The 27,215-nt window shown below is 38.3% G+C and overlaps 1 long non-coding RNA gene across 1 annotated transcript in view; it reads left to right on the top strand.

Moving 5' to 3' along the window:
• LOC113950469 overlaps positions 1-26,926 on the top strand; it is a 62,270-nt gene extending 35,344 nt beyond the window's left edge. The window contains exons 5-6 of the long non-coding RNA XR_003528742.1: positions 11,747-11,836; positions 26,544-26,926. This is a non-coding gene — a long non-coding RNA (uncharacterized LOC113950469). The remainder of the gene's footprint in view (positions 1-11,746; positions 11,837-26,543) is intronic.
• Positions 26,927-27,215: the final 289 nt, after the last annotated feature.

The following is a 27,215-nucleotide window of genomic DNA, read 5'->3' as shown; positions in this document are numbered from 1 at the left end:
ACCCCAGAAGGAAAAAGGCTACAAATTGTTATGGTTGTTCTTTAGGAATTAATTATGGCTTTTCTGTTTTTTCTCATCTCCCTCAAATAGCAATATTATTTATTGTGTCATTTGATTCGTGTTTGTGCTTGTCAAGTCCAGGCAGATACCTAAGCTAGTAAAAACCCTGAATAACAAGTAGAATATATGCGATATCAGTTTCTAAGAGCTAGACACCCTTCCTTCAGAATAATTGCTCTACTTGAGATCTCACTTTGATGTGCTGCAATAGCTGAATAAACAAAACTAACTAGATTAAAATTTGATTGTGCAGACATCATGATTACATTCTTTAGTGAGGGAAGGATTATTTTAAAGAAAAATATGAAAACTTACCAGATACAAAAGCCCAATGTCCATACTAAGTGAACACTATCTGTAAATACAAAATGTAAATACTTCTATAAAACAGCAAAAAGATCCATCTAATCATTGGTATATAGCTGCCTCTGTAAATCCCGTGTAAGTTAAGATCATAAAATCAATTAAATTCTATTACTGCTAATATCCCAATTCCTATAGTTATTTCTGATATTCTGATTTCTGTCAGCCACATTGAAATTCAAGGACATATAGATGGCCCCCACACTTAGTACTTGTCATTGAATGGTGGCATTTGAAGCCAAGTCTTCTTTGTCCCTGGAAGATGGAAAAGCCTATGGAGACCAAAGATAAAGAAATACTGCTAAGAAGATAGAGCCTCTGGATAACGGAATGAGGGGAGAAAAGCAGTGTTAGGATTATGCAGATAATAGATCTCAGCCAGATGTTCACTGACTTTTTCTGCCATTTAAAAGCAGTGAAGCTTGCCTAAGTGGGACATTTTCAATAGTACTACTACACCTTGGGGATTCTGAATAAAATTGCTGCTTGCAAATGTTGTGTACTTGATTTTTTCCCCTAAGAATGACAAATTTAGTAGTTACTCATTTTTATTTCTAGCCTGCATTTCATATTTTGTTAGGTTTCTTACAGCTACTTTCCATCTACTACAGCAGTCTACATGTGCAATGAACTCTCCCTTACCAGGAGGAGAATGATATATCTACCCTAGTTTTCTGTTTTGCTGGGATTCAGAGATGATATCATGACTAGAATCATGCAGTTACCCTTACGGGAAGTACTGAGCTCAAAATCGTAAAGAGCATCTGGGGGGTTTTTTAGTGTTATCAAGGTTCATAGAAAAAAAACTTGAGTGCAATGTTCACAGAACCATGCATAGGAAACAAAGCAGAAATGATGCTTTTGAAAGACTGTCTTCTACACTGTGTCAACACTTACCAGTTGATACCTGCTGCGACACACCATATCTTGGGTTTTGTTGACCGTCTAGAGTGATAAAATGTCTTTCTTTGTGTGGAAGCTAGGGCTTCCTGGGAGCTTGAAGGCCTCCCTAGAAGCTTTGTTTGCCATTCATTTCCTTCGTTGTATAGTCAGATTCACCGTATTTTGTTCCACCAGTATTTGGATGTGTCCTGCTTCCACTCATCCAAAGCATTAACTTTCTTCTGTCAAAGCAGCATTCAGATTTCCTCCAGAATCAAAGATGCTGTCTTTAGTTATCTGCAACCTCTTGGATTCATCAGATGCCAGTGAGTCTATTGTACCTGCTACTCAGCACTGGTGAGGACACATCTGGAGCATTGAGATTCCCAGTGGAAGATATGGATTTGCTGGAGTAAGTCCAGCATAAAGGCCACAAATAAGACTAAGGGTTATTAAGGAACAGGAGCATCTTTCATATGAGGATGTGTTTGGAGAGGTAGAACTGTTCAGCCCAGAGAATGGACGGATCAGAGGGGTGTTTTCAATGTATATAAATACCTAATGGGTGGAAATGAAGATGAGAGAGACAGATTCTTCTCAATAGTGACTAAGACAAGAGGCAAGGGCACAAGGTGAAACACATGAAATTACATCTGAACACAAGACAACATTTTTTTGTACTGTGAGGACAATTAAACATCGAAACAGGTGGCCAAGAGAAATTGTGAGGTCTCCCTATGAGGAGCTATTTACACTGTGGCTAGACGCAGACCTGGGCAACTTGCTGTAGCTGCCCCTACCCTGAGCAGGTGGTTGAACTCCAGAAGTCCCTTCCTACCCAAATAATTCTGTAACTCAGTGAATCAGTCAAGATTCTTGTGTTACAGACTGAGAGGAGAGCAGTCATTGAATTAAATAAAAAGTTTTACAAACACAGGGGAAAAGTTTATCTGAAATTCTATATTGTCAATTTTTTTACATATAGGAAATTGTAACTGACATTAGTAGAAGCATTGTTTCATATAAACATAAAGGTCTATGTATCACAGATAAAACCAGCTAAACTGAGTCCCCTTTTCTTATGTGGGCAACATCTTTTTTTCCAGATATCCTAAATCCTTTTTTAAAAATTGGCTATTATCAAATAGAAGTAATTTATCTCTTTCATAACATTAGGCAAATAATCCATCCAGAATTAACATGCAGTTTCTGTCCCCAAGAATATTTTGTAGGAAATTATTTTAAAATAAGATTCAAATCTTTATAATTAAGAAGGGCAAATATATTAATAAGGATAAAGAGATACATTTCTAATCTCCAAGTTATGCAAATTACTCTGTGATTTTTGTCATTTATTTCAGAAACAGCAGAACAATGGAGTTTCTTCACATGCATGACAATCTTTCTCATTTATGTTCTTGACACATTGCAACTAGATATTTATTCTTACACAGCAAACTTTAATGGTATTGAGACTGTGTGTATTTTTTATTTAAACACATTCACACTTTTAAAACCACAATATTTATAAATGTTTTTCTTTACAAATAGCCTTTATACGCCTCTCAGACCTCATCCTATTATTGCTTGAAATATTTGCTAGGTGCATAATTACAGGTGACTAAGGGGATGATTTTGCTTCAGACAAAATTTCATGTTTCCCTTTTGCCTTTACTTTTATTTCTCTACATGCCAAATATCAAATAGGTTTGAGCCCTTTTGTTAACAGACATATCTGTTAAAGAAATACGTTTTATGCCTAGGAGAGATCTATAAAAATTCAAACAGTTTGTTATTGTCTCTCTTCACTTAGCTAACATAAGGAAGGACCACTTAACAATACCAGAACTATGCAATCATAGCTATTGCACAGTGTGTGTACAACACAGTGAGACTGTCCCTCTGCCCAGCTGAGGGATTAGACAAGGTATGCCCCGATAAAACAGTGCAGCAGCTCATGGAGATTCCTAAGCTAGCTCAAAACGAGATGGGGGCAATTGACTTGCTAATACAGCTTCACTGCTTTAAATTAGCAGTTCCTTTGGAGTAGATAGTAGAGCTCTATGCACTCCATTTCCCTGTTTTTTCATTCAGACTATGTTCCAGCACCTCTCATACCTCTTACCTGGTGCTGAGAGGCACATTCTGGAAAATGATTCACAGTTTGAGATAGGAAGAGAAATTTTACCAGGGAGTTGCAGGTGGTAGAACAAGGAATTCTGTGGGGCTGTGACCAGGGAAACAGAAAAGCAGTGGGGAGAGATAAGTTGTGCAAGCAGATGATACAGAAGAAATGTGTGGGAGCTAGGAGTATTTCTGGAGAAACCTTAGGAGTGGAACTGTGACAGTAATGAACCATGGGCTGTTTCTGCATTTTCTTTTCATGCTATCTCCCCAACTTTAACCACTGCCTTCTCAGCACCCTGCTATTCCCTATCGACATTTATGTTTCGTGTACCTTCACTATACTGCTTTTACAGGCTCCCCAACATCATGTCCCCCTCAGATGTACTGTTTTTACATACTCAAAACCACACCTATGTAGTGAAGCAGTTGACTAATTTGCACTACTACGGGGAAACATGATAGCTTTTCAAATGAAACTGATCTTGTATAAAGATTGAGAGAAATACCGGAAAGCTTCTTCCCATCAGGACTCACAAAATTGTACGCTTCATTCTGTCAGCAGTATCACTTTCCTGTAGTCAGGGTCAAAAACCTTCATTACAGTCACAGCTAATAGGCAATATGTCTTCACGCTGAAGGAAGACACGATATCACTTCTTAAAAGTATAAGGGGCAAGGGATGGTGGAAAGACAAAGAATCCCAAGTAAAGGAATATTTTCTATTCTTTGTCCCAGAACTTCAGTGAAACTAAAGACAGATACTGCCAAAAAAGGTATCACACAAGAAACAATGTGCTCTTAGTAATTTCTTGCCCTTTGGTTTAAACCTCAGATAGTAAATGAAGGAATTCTCAGGTATTTGAACAGAAAAATGAAGGTATGTTTGAAACAAAGACACTCTTAATGATACTTTTCCTAATGCTGCTGGTATTAGTGCCAATGTCCAAAGTTAGACTAGTAAACTCAGTAGGTCATTAACGCATGTACTTTTACATACAGCACACTAAAACTCTATAGTTCAACAAGGGTTCAACTGTATAGATGACAAGGGCAGCGGTTCCTTGTGAAGTAGGGTTAATGCAGCATATCACAGAAAACACATATGATGACATTTTCCTTTGTCACATACTCATTCACCTGAAAGCCCTTCAGGGTGGAATCTGTGACTGTTCTGTATACGGATGAGATCACAAGGCCCCAGTTCTATAAAAAGTTCACATAAATAACTGTAATGATGTGAATGGGCCTATAGGAATATATGGGCATTTTTCATATGCAAAACCCCCATAATCCTATAAGTAAATAAATACTTGATGTACAAATAATGTGACTATGTACTTCTATCAAATTATGAGAAGCATTTGACAAACAGATCTGAAAGCTCAGCTTTCCTTTTTTTTCCCCCACAGGTTTTCCAGAGAACTGAGGAGTTATTTACTTAAAGCAAATTCCTCTAGTCAGCAATTTCCAATAAAACCATGCAAACTATACTTTCAGGTGTAACCACTTACCTAGACTGCCATCAAACCTTAGCTAACTAGATGACAGAACCTACAAAAGCCACTGAAATTTCTCACCTCTCTTTTGCAGATCTCTTTGGGTCCAAGCAGTTAACAACTTTCAGAATGTAAGCAGAGCTGCTGAATAACTTGCTGTCAGTGGAAACCAGGAGATTTTCTATGTATCTGAGAGAAAAAAGATTTTCAGTTGCTGAACAGGAATTTACAGGAGACACAGAAACTGCAGCACTATTCGTAGAACCATTAGACAATATGTAATACCCTCTGCAGACTTACCAAATACTTAAATTGAAAAGTTAGTAAATTAAAAAAATCAAGCATTTGTTACTTAAGTTTTTGTACTGAGATATTTTGAGACATATTTCATAAAAATATATAACAATTAAGTAAATTTGAAATGATACCCTTTAATTTTATATTTTTTTTTCCAGAAGAATTTAAACTTGGAGAAATTTTACCTCAGAGAAATTAAGCCTCAGAGTGAAAAAGAAAGAAAAAAGAAATCTATCAATTGTGCAGATGCATTGGGTTCACATAGTACATCATACATAGTAGTGACTACAGAAGAAATCACCTATATGCATGAGTGGCTTTTACCTTGGGGAGAAGGATCCATCTCCACTAGAACATTAAAACCTTCCATAAAAAAACCCCTGAGGTTTATTTCCTTGCTGTACAAAGTGCAGAGAGCCAAGACCCACATCAGAACAGGATGCACCATATACACTAGGACCAGAGATACATATTGCAATAAGAAATATGTTGCCTTGGCATAGCAGCCCTCATCTGCCTATGCTTTTCCCAATCACATGAGCAGCAAGGCAACACTGACCAGTAACAGCTTTTGTCTAATTTTGACTGCATAAAGCAAAGTAGAAAAGGTGAAGATATTTATGTCACTCAAGACATCAGTGTTTGTGGACTTACTTTACTCATCTTCTCCAAATCCTCATTGATCTTATGCCATTGTCTCAGAAAGTCAATAGGCTATTACTAGTCAGAACAAATACCAATTGCACCTAAATACAATTAATCTTGTGAGTGTCTTAAAATGCCTTGGGAAAAATGGCTAAGTTGAATATTAAAAAGGAAGTTGGGTCATCTGAATTGCAATGGCATCATTAATTAGTATCAATATCTGATATTAATTCTTATTAATAAAATAATCATACTGCTCTTAAGCGGCTAATCATTTTGTCAATAGTCAAATAAAAGACATTAACCAAGGGGCACATCCTGGCACATTTTTACTTGAAATATTTTCCTCCTTAAATCTGTATCTGTGATATTGCTGATTGTTTAACAAATATACATTCAACTCACTGCCTATTACACTCACTATATACTATTTACTCACCACATAATTATGAAGAGTAACAAGGAGGTACCATTTTATAGAGAGCAGATACTTAAAGCCTGTGGTGCTACTCCAAGGGAAGTATCTTTAAACCTCTTTCAGACAGAGGAATAAGTCATGGATAGTCAGTCAGTGACAGAACTAGAGACCATGTATCATTCTGTGTTGTAGGTGTGGTGGTTCAGCAGTGGTTAACAGGCAAACTCTCACCCAACTGCTCACTCACTCAGCCCCCTCCTCAGCTGGACAGGGGAGGAAATATGATGAAAAAGCTTATGGGTCGAGATGAGAACAGGGAAATTGCTCCCGACCTACTGTCATGGGCAAAACAGACTTGACTTGTGGAAAATAAATTTACTGACAATTGAATAGGATGGTAAGAGACTAAAACAAAACTAAAAACACCTGCCCTTCTCCCAGCCCTGTCTATTTCCCAGGATCCACAGCACTCCTTCATTCCCAGCTCCTCTCCCTCCTCCTCCATGAATGATGCAGAGGGATGGGGAGTGGGAGTTGGAGCCAGTCCGTAAGAGCTCCACTGTGTCACTCCTTCCTCCTCACACTTTTCCTATGCCCCACCATGGTCTCCTCCAGAGGCTGCAGGAGAATCTCTGCTTCTGCCCTGGGGCACCTCCTCCTTTCCCCCTTCTCTCACTTTGGTGTCTTCAGGGCTGTTTCTTTCACATTTTCTCCTCAGTCCTCACTGCATTTGCAGTGTTTGGCCCTTTTCAAAATATCGTTTCCCTGAGATCCTGTGTCCACCATGGGGCAGCCATAAACACTTCTTGCAGTGGCTGCCCTGCAGCCCCCACTGCCAGCCCCCCACCATGGACACCCAGTACTGAATGACACCAGCATACGTGACAAGAACCTCTGCTTAAGTGTAAAGGAGAGAATCAGTCTCCCAACCCTCGTTTCCTGCATGATCCATGGTATCTAATAGAACAGATATCAAAATGATGGAAGAGAGACTAAAAATGCAAAGCCTGTCCCAGATAGTTTCAGAGTCTGCTCCTTGAAATACCCTACTTGTTGGGTCAGCTCTTTTTCTTGAGCATCAAACTTTAGGGTAAGGTTGAATTGGTCTTCTTTTTTCAACACTTCTAGCTGACTGAGACAAAAACACAGCTTTGGTTCACACAAATTGAAGAGCAGCACATGCTCCAAGCTGATTCCAGAGATCTGGAATCATGTGGCAAGAGTCAGTTTGGAACCATGTAGGGACCACATGGGTTCTATCCTGTGGAGAGCAGCATCCCCTCTAATGCTTTCACAGCTGGTAAGGATGCCTTTGCCTCCACTGAGAGGCATAGTGTAGACCTTTACTTTTCTTCATGTGTATGCTCTCTTCTAGTGCAATGCTTTGCCAGGGCTGGTGCTAACCTGTTTGTTACTACACTTACTGCAGGAGAAAATTAAGACAGAAAGTTTTTCCTAGTTGTTGTCAAGTTCTGGTGGAAATGGACCCTAGTGTGCCAAAGGTAAGAGCTTCATCTGATGGAGACCACCTTACCACAAAGCTTACCTTGCCATGTTCTCCTGCTGAACCTGAAACACTTTAATGCGCAGACTACAGGAAACAGCTTTTCAATCTCTGTGGCTCAGATCCCTCTTCAGGTTCTTCCTCCTTCAACTGATTCTCCACATTTTGAATTTCTCCATTCTGCCCCTCACCCAACACCTGATTCTCTCCAACTGTTCTACTACTGAACTTCTGTAATTAATTTTACAGTATGAAAAACTGCAGAAACCAGTTCAGAATCAGGAGATTTGAAACAACTGACTATGCTTATTACCTATGGAAATATAAATGCCCAAAGAAGATAAAATTCTCATCATAATAATGAAAAAAATGTGAGAGAATGTAATTTTAAAATTCCAGTACTTATTAACTAAACAATTCAAGTGGGGGAATAGAAATCTGCATGAAATAATTAGAAATACTAAGTATTCTTGAAGGTCTCAAAATACATTTTAAGTGTGAAAAGTTCATGCATCCCCATACAATATTATTATGAAAAATTGATTTCAATATTAAAATCCTATCAGTGCAATGCATATGTCATTTTTGTTGCTGTAATATAGATTTTTACAATGATCAATTCCCAATTATTAGACTGAAAAGCATCTCAATAGACAGAAATAGAGATGAATACCTCATTGCTATACAACCAACATCAAGTACTTTAGTAATTTTTTTCCTTTCCTTTCAGAGGAGGAAATTAAACCTCTGCTTATAAGATTTAGTAGTCCTTCAAAAAACAAAGCCATTAGAATGAGTGGCACATGATCAAAAAAAGTGTATTCTGAGTGTCAGAGCAGTTAATAAGCTGTTGGACTTTAAGATATTAAAACAATAAATTTAAGATACAAATTCATGAACAAGAAAAGCTGTGAAGTGTGTAGGCAAGTGCTCTATAGCATTCCATTTATTTACTTCATGACAGTGAGTCCATGTATATTACAGTTCAAATCAAAATCCATAATGGAGACAGACGGAAAGAAAGTGAGGGAGCTGGACACCATTTTAGGGGACAGGCTGTAAGAGTGAGCAGATAAAGTAAGGAAAAGAAAAAAACGGAATTAAGGTGTCAGACTTCACCTTCATAATTTTGCTTCTATGTCTCCCCTCATCTCATTGACTTGTATTTAGCTGTTGGGGTAAGGATTAATCTTTGAACTATACATAAAATCCACCAATTAATTTTGTAACTTTTTCTTGCATGTAAAAATCATATAAACAAAACATATTTACATTACAGTCATGTTTACATTATAAAAAAGCAGCTATGTGGTATTGTGTTTTCCTAATTCATTATTATTATAGGGAGTCACAGATTATCATACTGGGAAAGGCACCACTAAAAATATTAAACCAAAAAAAATCCAGAGGAAAATGTCAATTAAAGCTTTAAAAAAAGTGGTGGATGAAAAGCTGGACATGAGCTGGTAATGTGCACTCGTAGCCCAGACAGCCAATCGTATCCTGGGCTGCATCAAAAGAAGTGTGGTCAAGGGAGGTGATTCTGCCCTACTACTCTACTCTCATGAAACCCCACCCAGAGTACTGTGTGCAAGTCTGGGGTCCTCAACAGAGCAAAGACCTGTAGGAGTGAGACCAGAGGAGAGCTGTGAAGGACCTCCTATGAAGACAGGCTGAGTGAGTTGGGGTTATTCAGTCTGGAGAGGACAAGACTCTGGGAAGACCTCATTGCAGCTTTTCAGTACTTGAAAGGGCTTATAAAAAATGCTGAAGAGGAACTTTTTACATGGGCAGGCAGTGATAGGACAAGGGGGAAATGGTTTTAAACCAAAAGAGGAGAGATTTAGTTTAGATGTTACGAGGAAATTCTTTACTCAGAGAGTAGTGAGGCACTGGAACAGGCTGCACAGAGAAGTTGTGGATGCCCCATCCCTGGAAGTGTTCAAAGCCAGGTTGATGGGACTGACCCAGCTGACGTAGTGGGTAGGATCCCTGCCCATGTTGGTGGGTTGAAACTAGACAATCTTTAAGGTCCCTTCCAACCCAAACCATTTTATGATTTTATGATATGGGCAGTTTGTTGTATCAAAACTTTGAAACTATTGGAACAATGTTCATGAACCAAACCAGTAAGGTTCTAAAATACGAGCTACCCAATGATTTTCACAAATGTTTAGACTTCACAGTAAAAGAAATAAGTCTTTGAAGGAATTAAGGAATGTTAGTGAGATGAATTTGCAAGTGTTATGCAGAAGATATCCCTAGATGAGGGGAGAATATGAGAGAAAACATAAGGTGCTTGTTTGAAAACTTGTCAAGTAAATAATGAATCTGGGTGTCTCTGAGGAAGGATAGCCAAGGTTATAGAAAAGTCAATAACAAGTTAAATACATTTTCTGAAGAAAAAAAAAGAGCAGTCAGTTCTGAACTCTTCCTTTCATGCAACTACATCCTTAATGCTAGAGAACCTTCTACCAACACAGCAGGAGGAAGAAGGCTCTAAGATCTGTGTTGACCACATGAAGTTTACATTGCTTTAAAACTTGGATTAGAAGTAAGATTAATTAATTGGTGACAACCACAGCTCAGCAACGAAGATCACAGTACTCAGCTGCATAACTGCCTCAGCAAAGGACTTCAAATTTTCTTCTTCATCTGAGGAATAACAATTGCAGGCTGTGTGCAGTCTTTACTCTCTAATAAATAAAGCATCAAACAGAACACAATGAAAAATAAATGGGTCAATTGCTGCGTGAGGTCAAACCCCCAGCTTTACCCTTTGACTTGAATAGTATTGCATAGGGTGCAAATTAGGATTAGTATTTGAATAATTCTGTACCAGACAGTCAATTTGTATGATGAAAATAGAACTTGCCTACTCAATACTCTATTTACAATTGCAAATGAGGGACAAGATTGATAAATCATCCAATTTCTGCCAACTTCTACACAAATAAGTTACCTATAGGCCAGAATTAATTTGTTGCAATGACATTGCAAGGTCAAGTGTTCCAAGGAAACATCGAGCAAACCCCTCTACAAAGAGATGATGGCAGAGTCATCTATTTGTCCTCTTTGGGTTTAGAACTGATGTCTTTAGCAACTTTTTTTGACATGAAAAGGTGATAGCAGGCCAGATGAGGAGGTTCTGAACCAGCAATTTTATAGTGACCTGCATACTGAATGGAGAAGAGCAGTAGTTGCATTCCCAGCATTACTGCTGGTTCAAAGACTGTGAAAATGGAATTTAGTAAGAAAATTTGCATGTCCGCATAATCTCACATGCCAGGTTGTTGTAGGGAATAGGTGAATATAAAATTCCTATCTGCATTCTTCATAGGTAATTTTAACATACACTTTTCACCTGGGAAGTCTGGCTCAATGAATCACTTGTCTTATCTAGACTCTTCTGCCTTAAAGGTTTGATGAAGAAGTATGAAAAACTACAGAATCTCTCTGTGTGAAGAGGAAAAGCAAAACAAAATAAGAAGTTAAAGAAGAAAGAAACTCTTCCTTAGCTACTGCCAAGTATCAAATTAGTTTCTGTTCATTTGAAGACTCACTTTGTATTAACTTTTCGTCTAACATTACAGGAAACAGAACTTGCCTGAGGCTTTATCCTTTAAAGACTGTTTCTGAGATGTTTTGCCTGTAATTGTTGGTTACCATGAGGTCGCCTTGCTCTTGGATCACAATTTGTGAAGAGAGAAATCTGAACAAACATATTATTTTTAAAACCATGATGATACATGATAGCAAAATGTCATTCATGTCCCATTTCTGTGTAGTGATCTTTTCTCTGCATTCATGAGATATATATATAATGGTATGCTTAAAGGGAAAAATATGTATTTGAAAGAAAAAGACCTTGTTCAACAGTTTAAAATGCAAACCAAATCTTATTTACCAGAAAAAGAAATCCATATCAATCACTATGATTCTTCTGTCTTCCAGATTGTGATGGAAAAATGAAGCAATTAAAACAAAAGCAGGAAGGTTTTTTTAAGTCTGCTTGTAACACTGAGACTGAAGGACACTAGAATGGTAAGACTTAACAATTAATCCTGATTCTGTTCCTTATTGGACACACTAGCAAGTCAGTGAGGATCTGTACACACAGCTCCTAACTGAATTTATGACTAGGTAATGAAGTTGTTGACCCTGAATGCAGCTGTTTCTAAACAGTGCAGAGGAACAACTGTTAGTAACCATGAATAGTAATTTTAGAAATGTGTATTTCACACTATGAAAAAACCCCAAAGAAGTATGAGATTTACTTTGCATCTGTCACAAACTTAAACTTGGAATGAAGCAATGTCAAAGTAAGCGCTCAGGTTCCCTTTCTATTCAATAGAGAAAAGTGGGACTTTCAAAACACCTCTAAAGGGAAATTTCAGGCACCTAATTTTGGTGTCTAAAACTAAGTACAGGGACTCTTATCCTTCTTTATAGTGACTTTTTTTTTCTTTCTGCTATTTGTGTGAGAAAGAAAGACTTCTGTCATTAAATCTCTGGGGATTCTGCTGGGAGTATAAATCCCTGGGAAGGGATTGAGTTCCCATCCGTGGAGGTCTTTCTTTAAAAGACATATAGATAGATGTTTAGGGACATGGTTTAGTGGTGGACTTGGCAGTACTGAGTTAATGGTGAGACTTGATCTTAAAGATCTTTTACAATTTAAACAATTCTATGATTCTATGATTATATTAGTATTGAAGGTAGGACCTTGTAACTCATTTGCATAGTTTGAGATGAAAGAAGAGGAAGGCCAGCTTGCTTGTTTTCCTTTTCTGCAGGAGGGCATCCCAAGGCATATGCAACTTACCATCATTCTAGGAAAATTTTCTCCAGAAACACATTCTGTGGTCAGCACCTATGAAACTGCATGAAAGAATATTAATACAAACATGAGCAAATAGTTGTAGCTGCAAATACAGTCTCAAATGAAATTTTCATCTTCTTCCCACTGGAACAACCAACCAACTAACCAAATGTGCGGGTGCCAGACAGGACATGTCATTTTTGGGGCTTCAAACCACAGCAAACTCACAGCTGTGTTGCTGTTTCTTTAGGCAATTAGGGAACAACAGCCATTAGTTTGTAAGTAGTGCCAGAGTTTCCTCACTTAGAAGACGGGTATAATATTATATTCTCTAACCTGACATAACTGATGAAATATTTAGCTACGGTTTAGCTATCTTGTACAATTAAGACCAATAGCTGAAAATAATTCCTTTATGAGAGCTGTTCGGACAGTGAAGATTATGAAATATATGATTTGTTGCTATAAAAGCAGACCTCTATGAGTAGAAAAAAATAACTCTAAGTCTTGTATTTTTTGCATCTTAAATAAGGTATCTGGGAAAGCATATTTGAAAAATGCTAGGACTTGTGCAATATCATGTCACTTTTCAAATTACAAGTTATGAATTTATGCTGCACGGTTAAACACTTTTTGTAGCTTTTCAGCCTGACAGTACAAAGTGCTAGTTATACATGACATAATGAAGTTATACAAGACAGAAATGAATTATTCATGAAATAGGTTATACTTATTCTGAAAATTTTTGCATGTATTATTTTTCATGTATTATTCTATATAACTGGAAAGAAAAACTGAGAACAAAGTGTGTGGGAGGTCTTCACAGACAAATAATCCCAAACACACAAAATATTCTAACTGTTACCATTTCTCAAACTGGTACAGTTCAATCTCACCCTGTCAAATCCAGGTCTAATAATCTGCTGCTGTTTGGGATGGATATAATGAGAAAGTAGTTTCCTAGCAGGTTTGAGATGGATATAATAGCAAAATAAACTCTTAACCTGATGCAAGAACTTGAAAAAAGGAATACAATGCATGTTTTTCTCAGAACTACTGTATTGTAGAATAAAGAGCACCATCTGAATCTAAACTTCACTCTTGAACCTTAAAAATCACATTTTCTTCCCACTTAAAATGATACCTTAATTAGGTGTGTCTTTAAATTATTATAGAAGTAAAAGAATATGAAACAAGTTACTCCTAAATTACTTTGCTTGTTGAAATGGTATTTTTAAGGTGAGCAAACAAAAAATTGATGTTTTTCATATGTCAAAATTTACTAATTTTCACTATTGAAAGTAAGAGGTATTTTTCCAATAGAGGTGACTTTTGAGTGATTTCTGTGCACACATTCTTGCTCTGTTCCTGAAGAATGTTCCATTTATAAAACAAACTATATAAAGAACTGTTTTATGAATTCAGCTATAACAATTGAGGAAAGAATGAGCAAAGGAGAATATCAAGAGTAGAAAAATTTCCTTGCAATAGGCAAGGCACTACAAATACACCTCACGCTCTTGAAAGTATGGTGTTTGTTCTCTGTGATGAACAAAAATGCATAAAGCAACTCAGTCCTTCAGAGGTTTGGATCTTGTCTGCTTTGATATGAACACTGAGACGAGTGTTTGGAGTGCTGTTCCTGATAAGAAATAAAATGAAGTAGGGGAAGGCATTTGAACAGTGCAGGGATAGTCACACTCGTAACGACTAAAGAGTTTCATACAGAGTAATTTCAAAAGCAAAATCATTACAAAGGGAACAAAAAGTACTTTTAAAAGAGCTTTATCTGGTAACACTATTCTAATGTTAGTAACATATGCTAGTTACATAGTCTCTGTTTCGATTGTTTATGCAATCTTCTATCTGTGTCAGAGTCCTAATAACGGCAAAGCTAAGCATCATGTTTGTGCCTTCTTATCATTTTCCTTTCTCATCTATAGTCTTAATTTTTAGAAGTTTTGCTGTTACTGTGTTTACTTTTAACTTCCAAAGAGGAGGATCATAGATGTGTAGAAAGCAAAAGGGGTAAGGTTAACCCTAGTAAACTGAGGGAGATATGGAAAGAAAAAAAATGCAGATTTCTGAGGACCCAAAAAGACTAGGACACTACTCTAGGAAATAGTTTCAACGTGGGCTTGTTTCCAAGTTTTCTGAATTACTCTGCTATTTCATCCCACACAATCACATGCTAGTGGTCTGCAAGGTAAGAGAGAAAACTCCATGCAACAGGAGAGGAAGGGCTACAAAAGAGCTTTGATGAAAAGGACTAGCGGGGAAGTTATCTTGATGGCCCATAAGTTTAATGTGAGTCAGCAATGTACCCTGTTGTGACAAAGGTTAACCACATACTGGGCTGCATTAGCAAAAGCTTAGCCAGCAGATCAAGAAAGTCAATTATTTCTCTTTATTCAGCACTATGGAGGCTGCATTTGAAATAGAGTGAGTGATCAGGTCAGGGCTTCCCTAGATGAGATATGTTGTCAAAATAAACTCCAATAGGATGTAAAGAAAAAATTATTTCCAAAGAAGGGTTAAGAACTGAAACAGCCTGTCCAAATGGATTGTGTCATCTCCACCATGGAAACATTCAAAACCCAACTGAGGAAGGCCCTGAGCCACTTCAACTACTGCTGAAGTGGTCTGTTCTTATCAGGAGTTGGGAATAGGTAACCTTCCAACCTGAATTATGCTATGTACTATAAGGAAATCTATTTTCCTACTTATTCACAAAGCAATTACAATGCCATAATTCTGCAGTCATTTTTATGCAGCATAGACCAGCTAAATAAAGAGATTCATTATGGTTCCCTTGCTCAGCCATTCATTCCTATCCTTATATTAACTCCTCGCTTGTGCCAACATAAAAGTTTGTGTTTGCAGGCGGTAAACTAGGGAGAAAACCTTGTTCCAAGTTAAAAATGGAATATTTATTTTGCTTGCTCCTCTGCCATCACCTCCCTTTGTCCAGCACAACTGTTTGTGTGGGCACAGCATCAGTAAAAGTAATCTGGGGAAGGCTGAAATGCCTCTTTTGTCAGCTTCAGGAGTTTAAAGTGATGGTTAAACTATAGCATAAATTTTCTCTTGCTTATTCACAGCCAATGCCCTTCAGCTCTCTTGTAATAAACTGTTTCTGTGGGTATAATCTCTCCTTGTGGTTTCTGCTCAGTTAGCTCACCTCAGGCAATGAGCTGTAGCCTGTTACATCTGCTGTGTGATATTAACCACATCAGAAGTCAAATTTTCAAAAATGTCAAACAATTTTTCATCCCTCATTTTTTTTAATTCCTTATTTACAGGGCACTAAGGGCCCCATATGCCCTAGAAGGGCTCCAGCTTTATTAACTACAACATTATGACAAGATTCAAATTCACTGAAAATAATTTATGCTGAACCTTTTTTCATTTTAAGTGGAGGAACCTAAAAGAAGTAGTCACTGAAAATATTGCTCTTAATCACTGTGCTCCATGTCTTTATAAGCATAATATCTTTGTAACTTTAAAGGACAGTGGAAGAGAAAAAAAAATTAGTTTTGGGAAGTAACCAGATAATAGTGTTACAATGGCATAATGTTAAGCTGTTACAAGTGTTCACCAGCTCTAGCTGTTCCAGGCCTGCGAATTCCTCCTGTCTGGCCATTGGAGCCCAGCCCGGTGCCCAGGGATCTGGGGCCTCTATTCAGACATGGCTGATGCTTTTCCCTTTGTGGAAAAGGTAAGTATGTATCCCAGAAACACGCAGACACACAGACACGTGGACACACACATACACAGACGACACAGACACAGCTGTTCACACAAGCAGCCACAGATAAGGCATTGCCCCAACAGGCCCCACACTCAGGACTCACGTCAGACACAGGCACACACAGACACATCCTCTTCTCCTCTTGGGCTGGCAGAGGCAGAAGGTCACTAGTGCAGCACACACACTGCACTGCTCAAGTTCACAGAATCACAGAATTGTTGAGGTTGGAAGTGATATCTGGAGATCATCTAATCCAACCCCCGTACTAAAGCAGGTTCACCTTAGAGCAGGTTGCACAGGATTGTGTCCTGGCTGTTTTTGAATATCTCTGGGGAAGGAGACTCCACAACCTCTCTGGGCAGCATGTTCCAGTGCTCTGTCACCATCACAGTAAAGCAGTTTTTCCTCATATTCAGATGGAGCTTCCTGTGTTTCAGTTTCGGCCTATTGCTCCTTGCCCTGTTGCTGGGAAACACCAAAAAGAACTTGGCTCTGTCATCTTTTTACCCTCCCTTAAGATATTTGTATACATTGGTAAGATCCCCCTCAGTTATCTATTTGCCGGGCTAAACAGGCCCAGCTCTCTCAGCCTTTCCTCATAAGAGAGGTGCTCAAGTCCCTATCATCTTCATAGCCTCCACTGGACCCTCTCCAGTTTTTCTTGAACTGAAGGAGCCCAGAACTGGACACAGCATTCCAGATGCAGCCTCATTAGTGCTGAGTCGATGGGCAGGATCACCTCCCTCGACCTGCTAGCAATGCTTGTCCTAATGCACCCCAGGATACCATTGGCCTTCCTGGCCACAAGGACACACTGCAGGCTCATGGGCAGCTTGTTGTCCACCAGGACTCTCAGGTCCTTCTCCACAGAGCTCCTTTCCAGTAGGTTGGCCCCCAGCCTGGAGTTATTCTTCACGAAGTGCAGGACCCCGCATTTGCCTTTGTTGAGCTTCATTAGGCTCCTCTCTGCCCAACTCCCCAGCCTGTCCAGGTCTCACTGAATGGCAGTAAAATCTTTTGGTGTGTCAGCCGCTCCTCCCAGTCCTGTATCATCTACAAACTTGCTGTCCCTTCATCCAGGTCTTTGATGAATAAGTTGAACAAGGTTGGACCCAATACTGAACCCCAAGGAACAATGCTAAGCTACATGCCTCCAACTAGACTCTGTGTCTCTGATCACTACCCCCTGAGACCTACCAATCAGCCAGTTCTCAATCCTCTTCACTGTCCATTCATCTAACACACGTTTCCTTAGCTATACACAAGCACACACACATTTATAGATCCCCTGAGCACTGGGACAGCCCCTCTGCTCACCCTGCACCCCTTCCTGGATCCTGGCCCCCTTACTCATCCCACAAGCTCCCGACTCACTGGCTGATCCTGCTGGATGCGCACTGCACACGCACAGCACTCACACACTTGTCCCAGCAGCACCCCACACTCGTGGGTTCCCTCAAATACCAGCATAGACCCTCTACCCACATGACACCCCTGCCTGGACCCAGGGTCTCCTACTCCCTGGTGGGTTCAGCTTGGGGTTTGCCAGTGACTACATATGCACAACACACATGGTTTGGGGCAGGTGTGGTATTTAGAACTGGAGTTTTTGCTCATACACAGATTTAGTGTGTGGCTGCTGAGAAGTCATTTGAGCTACTTTAGTCCTCATTTCCTTTTCTCCTTTTCTTCAGGAGGCACTGAGCCTGCCCACTTCATAGTGCTGTTCTAAAGATCAGCATGTTCGAGTTTTGAGGTTGTCAGACATTTGAGTCATAAGGCATGAAAAAAAAAAAAGAAGATAGAGAATATCTTGATGAACATACTGAATAAAAGCTCACTTCAAAGCAAAAGGAAGGAATATGGAAGATTAAAAAAGGTACCTCACCTGAGAGGTTCAAAGCACAAAAGAGAAGGACGGAATTCCTTTTACCCAGCCTCAGTCGGGTTCCCACATTAGCAGGTCATCTTAGCAGCAAAAGAGAATCAACATTTATGATGTTCAGAAAGCAATTTATGTTACATGTAATTACTTATTAGAGGCACTTAATCAGCTACACTTAAGAGTAAGAAGCTTTCCCTAGTCCAGGCATTCGCTGGCTATCAGAGCTAGACTTGATGTGCATACCAACCCCTCATCTACCACTGAGCACTCACAGAAGTGGAATGCACATTTGGGGACGACAGACACAGTACATTTCAGTTGTTCCCTTATCTAGAAAGCTGGGAATGATGTTAAAATGAACCACACTAGAAAGGTGTAAACACAGCCTTCCTGACTGTTTTTTACAGCCTTCACTTGCTTTTTCAGAGTCACCAAGGATTTGTATCTGAGTAAAAAGTGAACTGGAGCCTAAATCCCATTCCAGTAATGTATTCATAACCTTCACATACTGCAAAACTTCAAAGAACTTCAATTCTTAGTCTAGATTGCCTTGGTCTGTGCACATAGCTAACCCTAAGTAAGGATCACTGAGAAAAACACACAGACCACCCACCTCTGAAGAATATGAGATATTCACACAGAACCACAGAATAAGAGAATCACAGATTAACAGAATGGCAATGGTTGGAAGGGACCACTGGAGGTCATCCAGTTCATACTTCCTGCTCAGGCAGGGTCCCTTAGAGCACGTTACTCAGGATTGTGTCCAGACAGCTTTTGAATATCTCCAGCGAGGGAAACTCCACAACGTCTCTGGGCAATCTGTTCCAGTGCATGGTCACCTGCACTGCAAAGAAGTTTTTCCTCCTATTCAGGTGGAACTTTTTGTATTCCAGTTTCTGCCCGTTGCCTCTTGTCCTCTCGCCTGACCACTAAGAGGAGCCTGGCTCCATCCTCTTGACACTTGTCCCTTCAGATACACGCCTGATACACCTGGCTCTTAACCCTTCTTTAATTCCCTTCTCATATGACTGCTGTTGGCTGACTGTTCAGTTTGGTCTCTGTTTTTCAGTTTGTCAGAATTGCCTCATGAAAGGACAGGGGACCTTGGTGATTCGCCTCCCTGCTTAGCTAGTATCCCTCTCCAAGTAGAAAGCCAATTGACAGATGAGATGTATAACACTACAGGACTCCCTACTGTGGCTGCTACATAACGGCTACTAACTGTCATTAAGTCTCTCAGAAGCTTTTACTAAACTTGGGAAAAAAACTTTGCGTGGTTGGTGCCCCAGAAGGTACAGTAAGTTTTATAAATAATTTTTGCAGACTTTAGACACCTTGGTGTTCATGCAATACTCAGATATATTTCTGTATTGACTTATGCTAATTTCTAGTAAATCTAGCCCTTTGTCAAGAAAAAAGATATAATTTTTTTCCTTTGAGGAATAAAATTTATAGAAATTTCACATTCCCTTACCACATAAGATAATTAGATATTATTTGTTTCATTATTAAGATTTTTAAGGTTGGATATGTCCTCCCAGTAGGTATCTCTATTAAGATTATACTTCTATATCCAACATTAATCAGCTCCACACACTTTTAAAATGTGTCATTTGGCTAACGTTGAAGACCTTAAAGGAGACCATACCAACCCGAAGAAACACTTTATATTCTCGGCTACTTGATAATGTATAGATGTAAAGACAGATTTAAACTTTTTAAACCTAGTTTTTAGACTTTTTAAACTGTATTGCTTGTCTTCACTTCCCCTTTTATTGCTTTCAGTTAATTTTGTGTTGAAGACTATGAGCAAGCAGGTGTAATGAGAAGAAACAGAAGAGGACTCACAAAACATATGGACTACATTTTTCAATATTAGGCATAATCTAGTGTGTATACACATATAGAAACTAACAGAATGTAAATGACTGTGTGCAACAGCAATACCTGACTTGTACTGCACAGGAGGTATTGGATTAATGAATCAACTGCATATTTCAAGTTTTGAGTGTCTAGTTTTGAAATTTTAGCCCATATATCCATTTACTCCAAAAAGTAGTAGTAATAAGTAAATCACTTTTACTCTTATCTGTTTAAATCTTATCTGTTCCTTATGCAAGGAAAATGGACAGACATTTGGACAAGAGGAAAATGGTTGTTTTAGCTCTTTTGGTCTCTATCCGGAGACGTATTCCATAATGCAAAAACAGAGGCTACAAAAAACTCTTTACATACTGGAGTATGAAGTGTTATCTGTAAGAAAAAAAAAAGAAAACTCACAGACAGCTTGTTTATGACTATAAGAGTGTAAACACACATCTATTTTATTTAATTCGGTAATCCTCTGACAAAACTTGTGATGTGTTTGATCATCAGACTTCTTGTTCAGCTTCCATCATAGAAGTATCTCTGCTTTCCTCAGGGGTATTGACAGCTGGCAGCAATCAAAGTCATCTAACTGCCAGTATCTCATTTAAAGGGAATGACATTCAGCTACAAAACACCAAAATTACTTTAAATCACTGCACAGTACTGTACTATGCATCTCAGTGAAAAAATACAACCTCTCTTAGAAATGGAGACATTTAGACCCTTTTTTCTGGGAAGGGTTTTGTTCGCTAAGAAGTACCTCAAAGGTGAGCAGTGCACGACATCACTTGTTCTTGAGCGAGACTCAGGCATAGGTCAGCCATTTCTATCATAATCCACTTTGAATATGTTGTCTTTGAGTTAAACAATATGAAGCAATCTTCTTCAGAATTAGTGTAATCAGTTTATCTGTGGCCTTTCAAACATAAGCAGCATATTTCAGCAAATCACACTTTCAAAACAAATCATTCCACCTATCTGGCTTTTGTTTGTGGCAAGCCAAGTACAAGTTGTCCTATAATGTGCTGGAGTAGAGTCCCATGTAATTTTTCTTCTTCATTCTATCTTATTTTCTAGGATTCTCAAAGAAGAAAAGTCAAACCAACAAGTTTTTTAATGACAGGGATAGAAGGCGAGAGAACTTTTCCTGAAAATTTCCAATGATATAGGCTCTCTCAGCACCTTGTCCTGACTGCAAAATGTTGGGAGCTTAGTCTCCTAACTATAGACTTAACAGTGTATATTAAATAGCCTAGAACTACAAAGTGGCTCTCCAGCAATTCCCAGCTTGTCCCAGTGTCAGGCTTCGATATAGCACAACTCTCTAGAAAAGTGAAAAGGACAAAATGAATGACCCATTACTCTAGGGAATTATATATATTGCTGTACTGATGGACTAACTGGGACTAGTGATGGGACTGGTACAATTTTTTCTGTGATGTACATACACTGTCATCACTTGTAACTTCTGCAGAGTAGTGGGGTCAATTTTGGTTTTTACTTAGCATGTTGGTAATGTCCTGGTTACCAGAGTATGAACAGGTCTGTATTGAAATTTCAACCCATGATGATATGCCTATCATCTTTTTAGCCCTTCAAGTCTGTAGTTTCAGAGCACTGTAGGCTCCTTAAGCCTGTTTTGGCCCTCCTAAATTCAGTTCTCAGGCAAATAGCTACGTCATGCTTTTATGTATTAATTCGGAATCTTCAGCTGTGTACTTTCGTTTCCATTTTCCATCAGGACTTTTCTCAGATGTCTCTCCTTTCCTGGCATTATACATTTGGCTTCTGCATTACTCGTAGACTCTTAAATATTTTCAGATTTTTTTAAAAATGCATAACACATTTGGGTAGAAGGACCCATCCTCAGTCAGGCTTCACAGTGTATTGACATGATAAAGTTACTTAAACGTTTAGCTTGAGATAATTAAAAGCTATGAAGCATAACAAGTGACATAAACAGATACAGTTGGAAGTAAAGGATGTTCTGATGGTCTTCCTCCTCATTCAGTGCTTAGATGGCAAATATAAATGTTCCTTAAACCTTTTATTTTTCTTTCAGAATCCAGGTTAAAGTTCTAGTGATCTTTTACATCCTAGTTACATCCTTTTTACATCTTTTACTGCATCATAGTTTTCAACTCAGATTATTTCCTCTACCATTTACTCGTAATACTTGTGTTCACCAGCCATGGTAGGGAAAAGCACTTAGATGAGATCTTATTTATTCAGTGACAAGTTCCAAATGTTTCTGCGTAACAGAACAGACATTATTGTAGTTCCTCCTTTGGCTCCCTAATTCAGACTGAGCTATCTATTACAACAGCTCCTAATTCTTAACATTTCTCTCTCTCTTTTAACATGACATATTTGCTATAGTCCGAAGCAACTGATTAAAAACAAAACAAAAACTCAAAACCAAAAAAAAGCAAATAAAAAAACATAATCTGAATTTACAGGTCAGTTCAAAAAGTTGAATACATCCTCTATGTCATATTCATTGAATAGCCTACTGGTCAGATTACTCAGCTGATAAACTGTAAATTATAAGTCTTTTTTGTGCACAATGAAAGAGATGAACAACAGCATGAAATACCTGAAACTATGAGTTGTCCAGGACCGAAATGGACAAAAGTCCAATTCTGAGGACTGCAATCAAGAGCTACAGAATTACCATTGACTCAGGTTGTTTCCATGGAATATTCCACAAAAGAATTTATCCAACAAAACCTTGAAGTAGAGGAGTGCTGGTATTGCTATCTACTCACTCCCAGAATAAATAACCCCACTGATCCAGAAAACTGACTGCATTTCTTGTAGCTATAAAAATTAATCAAAATTTTATCTGTAGTATTTTACATTTTTCTCTGCCATTTTTTCTTATATCTGTATGCTTTTCCAAACCTATTTTGCAACAAGTTAAGTTTTTGCACATAGGATTAGAAGGCATGCATAGAACAGTTAAATAATAGTTACTCATTTTTTTCCCATTCCATTTCTGATCCCCTTATGCATTTTTATGCCTTGGTATTGTAGAAACTCTGTTTTTGTACAGTTATCCTAAGCTGAGTATTGCATCAGTCAAAGCCTAGGTAAATCAAGAGTAGAGAGATTAAAAAATGTTACTGCAACTGTTTATTATTTTTCCCTTGAGGTGACATCAGATATCAAACCCTTGCAGTTTAAAACTGAGCCAAGGTAATATACTGCAGCAGATTGCCCATCTGGTGGGACTTCAGAATATTAAAATCTTCTGCAGGCTATCAGCACACAGACAAGTCAAAATCTTTGCAATCACCCAGACATCTTATTTCACACTACATGGAGTTGTGTGATCTCAAATTAAGATGTTCAAAATCACCATTATTAGTTTGTGATGAATGTTGATCATATCACCCAACCACAACAGTTCTGCATTTCAGCTGTAGCTGTCCAGCCAATACGCAGTTACTGAAAAAACGTTTTGTCTGTGATCCAAAATCTTACAGGAAATCAAGAACTGTCAATTACAGAGTGTGAAATCAAACAACTTTCTAGACTCTGTTGAACGCTGTCACTGTAGATTAATGCCATACAACTCCTAAGTGATTGCAAAGCCATGATTTACATAGGCTGAATCTGAATGAATATAGCTTGTATAATCTCCCAGTTTAAAATAAATGGTTGTACAATGACAGACTTTGGTTCTAGATACACAGACCACTTTCCTCTATTTCCACCTAAAACATAAGTATTATGTTAATTATAATAATAAAGATTGTAAATATATATTTATGTAGTATATATAAAAATTATATCCATCCCCACCTCTCTCTCACAAACCATACTAGAAGATATGGGGATAAAATACTCAATTATGAGACTGTGCACATGTATAGTTCAAAGCTAGAAAATACCACGAGTCTGAAAGCTGTATTAAACAATGTCAATTATAAATATATGGATTATTTAGTAAATATGGTGAACACTGAGAAATTACAACAGGTACTTAGTTACTTCTAGTCTTATTTGAAGAGTGGAAAGTTAAATATGGAAAGTAAGTATTATTTATTCTGATATATCTGTTCTGGTTAGTTTTCTCATGTAAATGCAGGCAGAAACTCAAAGAAAAAGTATAGAAATCAAATAGAGTTTAGGTGTTTATGGTTTTTGCACGTAACAAAAGTATCAAGCGCTGTGTATTAATCAAGATGGTTATTACTGTAAAATGCCAGGGTTCTAGAGCTGTAAGTGTTTTGAATGAAAACAAGGCAATGCCCCAAAATCTTGCTGTCTCTTTGTAGAAGACAGACAGGAAATACAGACAATATGAGGAGCCACACCTAGCTGTGAGAAAGCCTGTAACTAAAGTCTTCATTCTATGGGCAGATTGGTGAAGGAACATTCTAAAGAAAGATTTAAAAAATAATAATGAATTTGCTTGTGAATGTTTACACGTGACATCTTCAATAGAGTGAATGTCATCTGGGGAGAATGCACAAAGGTACCAGTTCAGAAATCTAACAAATTAATGATGGGACTGCTGTCTTGTACTGACTAGAGAGTTAACTTCTTCATATTGCAAAAGTTTCCAAGGTTGAATGGGAAGTTCTGCAGGTGAGAAAAATCAATATATTATAACAGAAAAAAAAAGGAAAAAAATTATAAAAGAGAAGGATGGAATAGATTTTGACAAGAGAATATGTCAGGACACTTAGGTTAGTAGCAGCATCAATCCTTTTAACCACTATCCAAGTAAGTCTGTACAACAGGAGAGTATATTTGCAACTTAACACTTCCCACAGTTTGTGAAAGTAGTTTAATATCCATAATGATAAAAGCCTGAAGCAAAAGGAGTAAGGGAACGAGTCATTAAACGTTTTAGGGGAAAAAAAATCTGTCTTCAGTTTTCAGACTATCAAAAACTATTTTCAGAGATGTGCAGATTACCTTGGAAGTATCATTATTCAAAATTTTACTCTCTGAGGATCACAAGAGAATTTTATTGTTAATTCCAAGGAGTCCTTAACATTGCTATTTAAATATATCTGCGTTTTCTGAATTAATATGAATATGTATAATAAAATCTATTGAAAGGGAGTGAATTTATTGACTGAAAATTGCTGAAATCCCCAGAAGAGTTTGAAAAAATGAGATTTACCTCACTTGCCTTCAGCACATAAAATGTACTCTTCTAGTCTAAACCAGGTATTGAAGAGTCTTCTATAGTCAGTGAAGACATCGAAGGATCTCCACAGGTTCTTTCCATTTGTTTTAAATTTATATTTTAACAGTGGGTGAACTGCATTTTGTAGGTGCTAGTTTGTCTTTACCAGACAAAAGTGAGAACTTCAGTTAAGTGCTAATTCATTAATCATAGAAAGAGCTAAGCTTAGTTCTTTATCTATTAGATTGCCCTTAGCTGGAGAATGTGAATCTCCCCTAGGCATAAATGCAACAAAACTCCCATATAGAACCATCGTACTTGTACATACTTTCTCATTTCAGTTATATTGTCACTCATCCCCAGTATCATTACTGACTTGTGACATGAAGGGCCACAGGAAAGTCATATCACTTAAACAGAACTTGGAGTGATCAGTACAGGGACTGAAAGTGTTACAGTAAGTGGCACTGCTGTCGAGGGGCAGAGGGTAGGAGAGTCAAGCTCACGATATGCCAAAGCAATGCATTTGGGATCAGTACCTTTCAATGCTCAGTTCTCAGCACCATTCCATATATAAGCCTGCCTGCTGCTTTTGCTGCAGAGCTCTTTGCCCTGTACACAGCTTTTGTTCCTCTGCATGCCGTTCTGAAAATACTCTGTCTTGGTGCTCTATTCTTAGTTTCAGTGAAGAATGCAAAAGAGTTGACTAGTGTACTGCTCTTAATCATGTACGCTTTGAACCACCTTTGGGACAACATTCTTCCTTTTTTCATGTTGTAGTTCTGATAAAGAAAGCTGTTTGAAAGTACATATCATCCACCCAAATGCTGTATCTGGACTGTCACAGCTTGGCTGCCTTTATTAATCTTCCAGTATAGTCAGCATGGGGCAAGCCTGTGCATGTGTTCATATTCTGTCTCTTTTAATGGGACAAAAGTAAATGTTTGTTGGTGCTTTTCTAACTGTAAAACCTGCATCTATCTGAAGTCCAGAGCTGAAGCTCAACATAACGGTAAATAACTTTATGAGCACTTAGTAGGGTACAGTGACTGACTTTGTGATGAATTCCTTCTTGATTTTTAATCTTGTCTAAGGCTATCCTAACTTCTTTGAGAAGATCCTCAAAGGGGAAATTGGCATCAGCATGATTGTTCAATACAAAGGGAACTCATGAATGAAAATGAATACAGTTTTGTAGACAGATAGGGATAAGGAATTACATTATTTTTCAGAAACTGATTGACACATACATAATCATGGACTTTTTTCTTTCAGATTAATGGTGGCTGTAGAAGTAACAAGCAAAGCCCTTGAGCCTCATGAGGCTATTCATGGCATTCACAAACAGGATGGATTCCTGCATGTATCATATCACATCACAGAAAAGAAGACAGATCTTCACTCTGTCAGATATGAACCCTGCTGATCCCGATCTGCAATGTGACTTCTGAGCTTCACCTATCTCATCACTGTGGATATGCTAAATCATCACTAGACTGTGTCTGACTCTCATTAACTTCACTGGAACTGATCCTGACCCTGATCTTTGGCATGACTTCCTGGCTTGATTTCTTCAGACCTGCTTCATCATCACAAAATTGCCTGACGGTCTGGACGTGGCTACCATCCCTGGGCTGGTCTTTCTTGCCTCGGTTGGGGTTAGTGGGATGGGCCCTGGCCAGCATGGCCCCTTGTTCTGCTGGCCGTAGTATCTCCCTCAGCACCACATACCTTAGGGAGAGCTGGTGCTCACCATGCCCTGACACTTAAATAGAGGCTGAGATTCTGCTCTCTCTAAATTTTTCATTTATAGGGTAACAAAAACTATGTTGACTGGCCTGTGTTTTTCTGGGCAAATATATCTTTGTTTTGTAAGTCTTCATTTTGGTTAGGTTGTTGTACAATGAACCAAAACCACCTTGAGACACTATTCCCAATTAAGGGGTA

Source organism: Corapipo altera, unplaced genomic scaffold, assembly GCF_003945725.1.
Source record: "Corapipo altera isolate COAL_440 unplaced genomic scaffold, ASM394572v1 0, whole genome shotgun sequence".
Classification (NCBI taxonomy): domain Eukaryota; kingdom Metazoa; phylum Chordata; class Aves; order Passeriformes; family Pipridae; genus Corapipo; species Corapipo altera.
The sequence above is the reverse complement of the archived record's forward strand: the minus strand, read 5'-3'. Positions and strand labels throughout refer to the sequence as shown.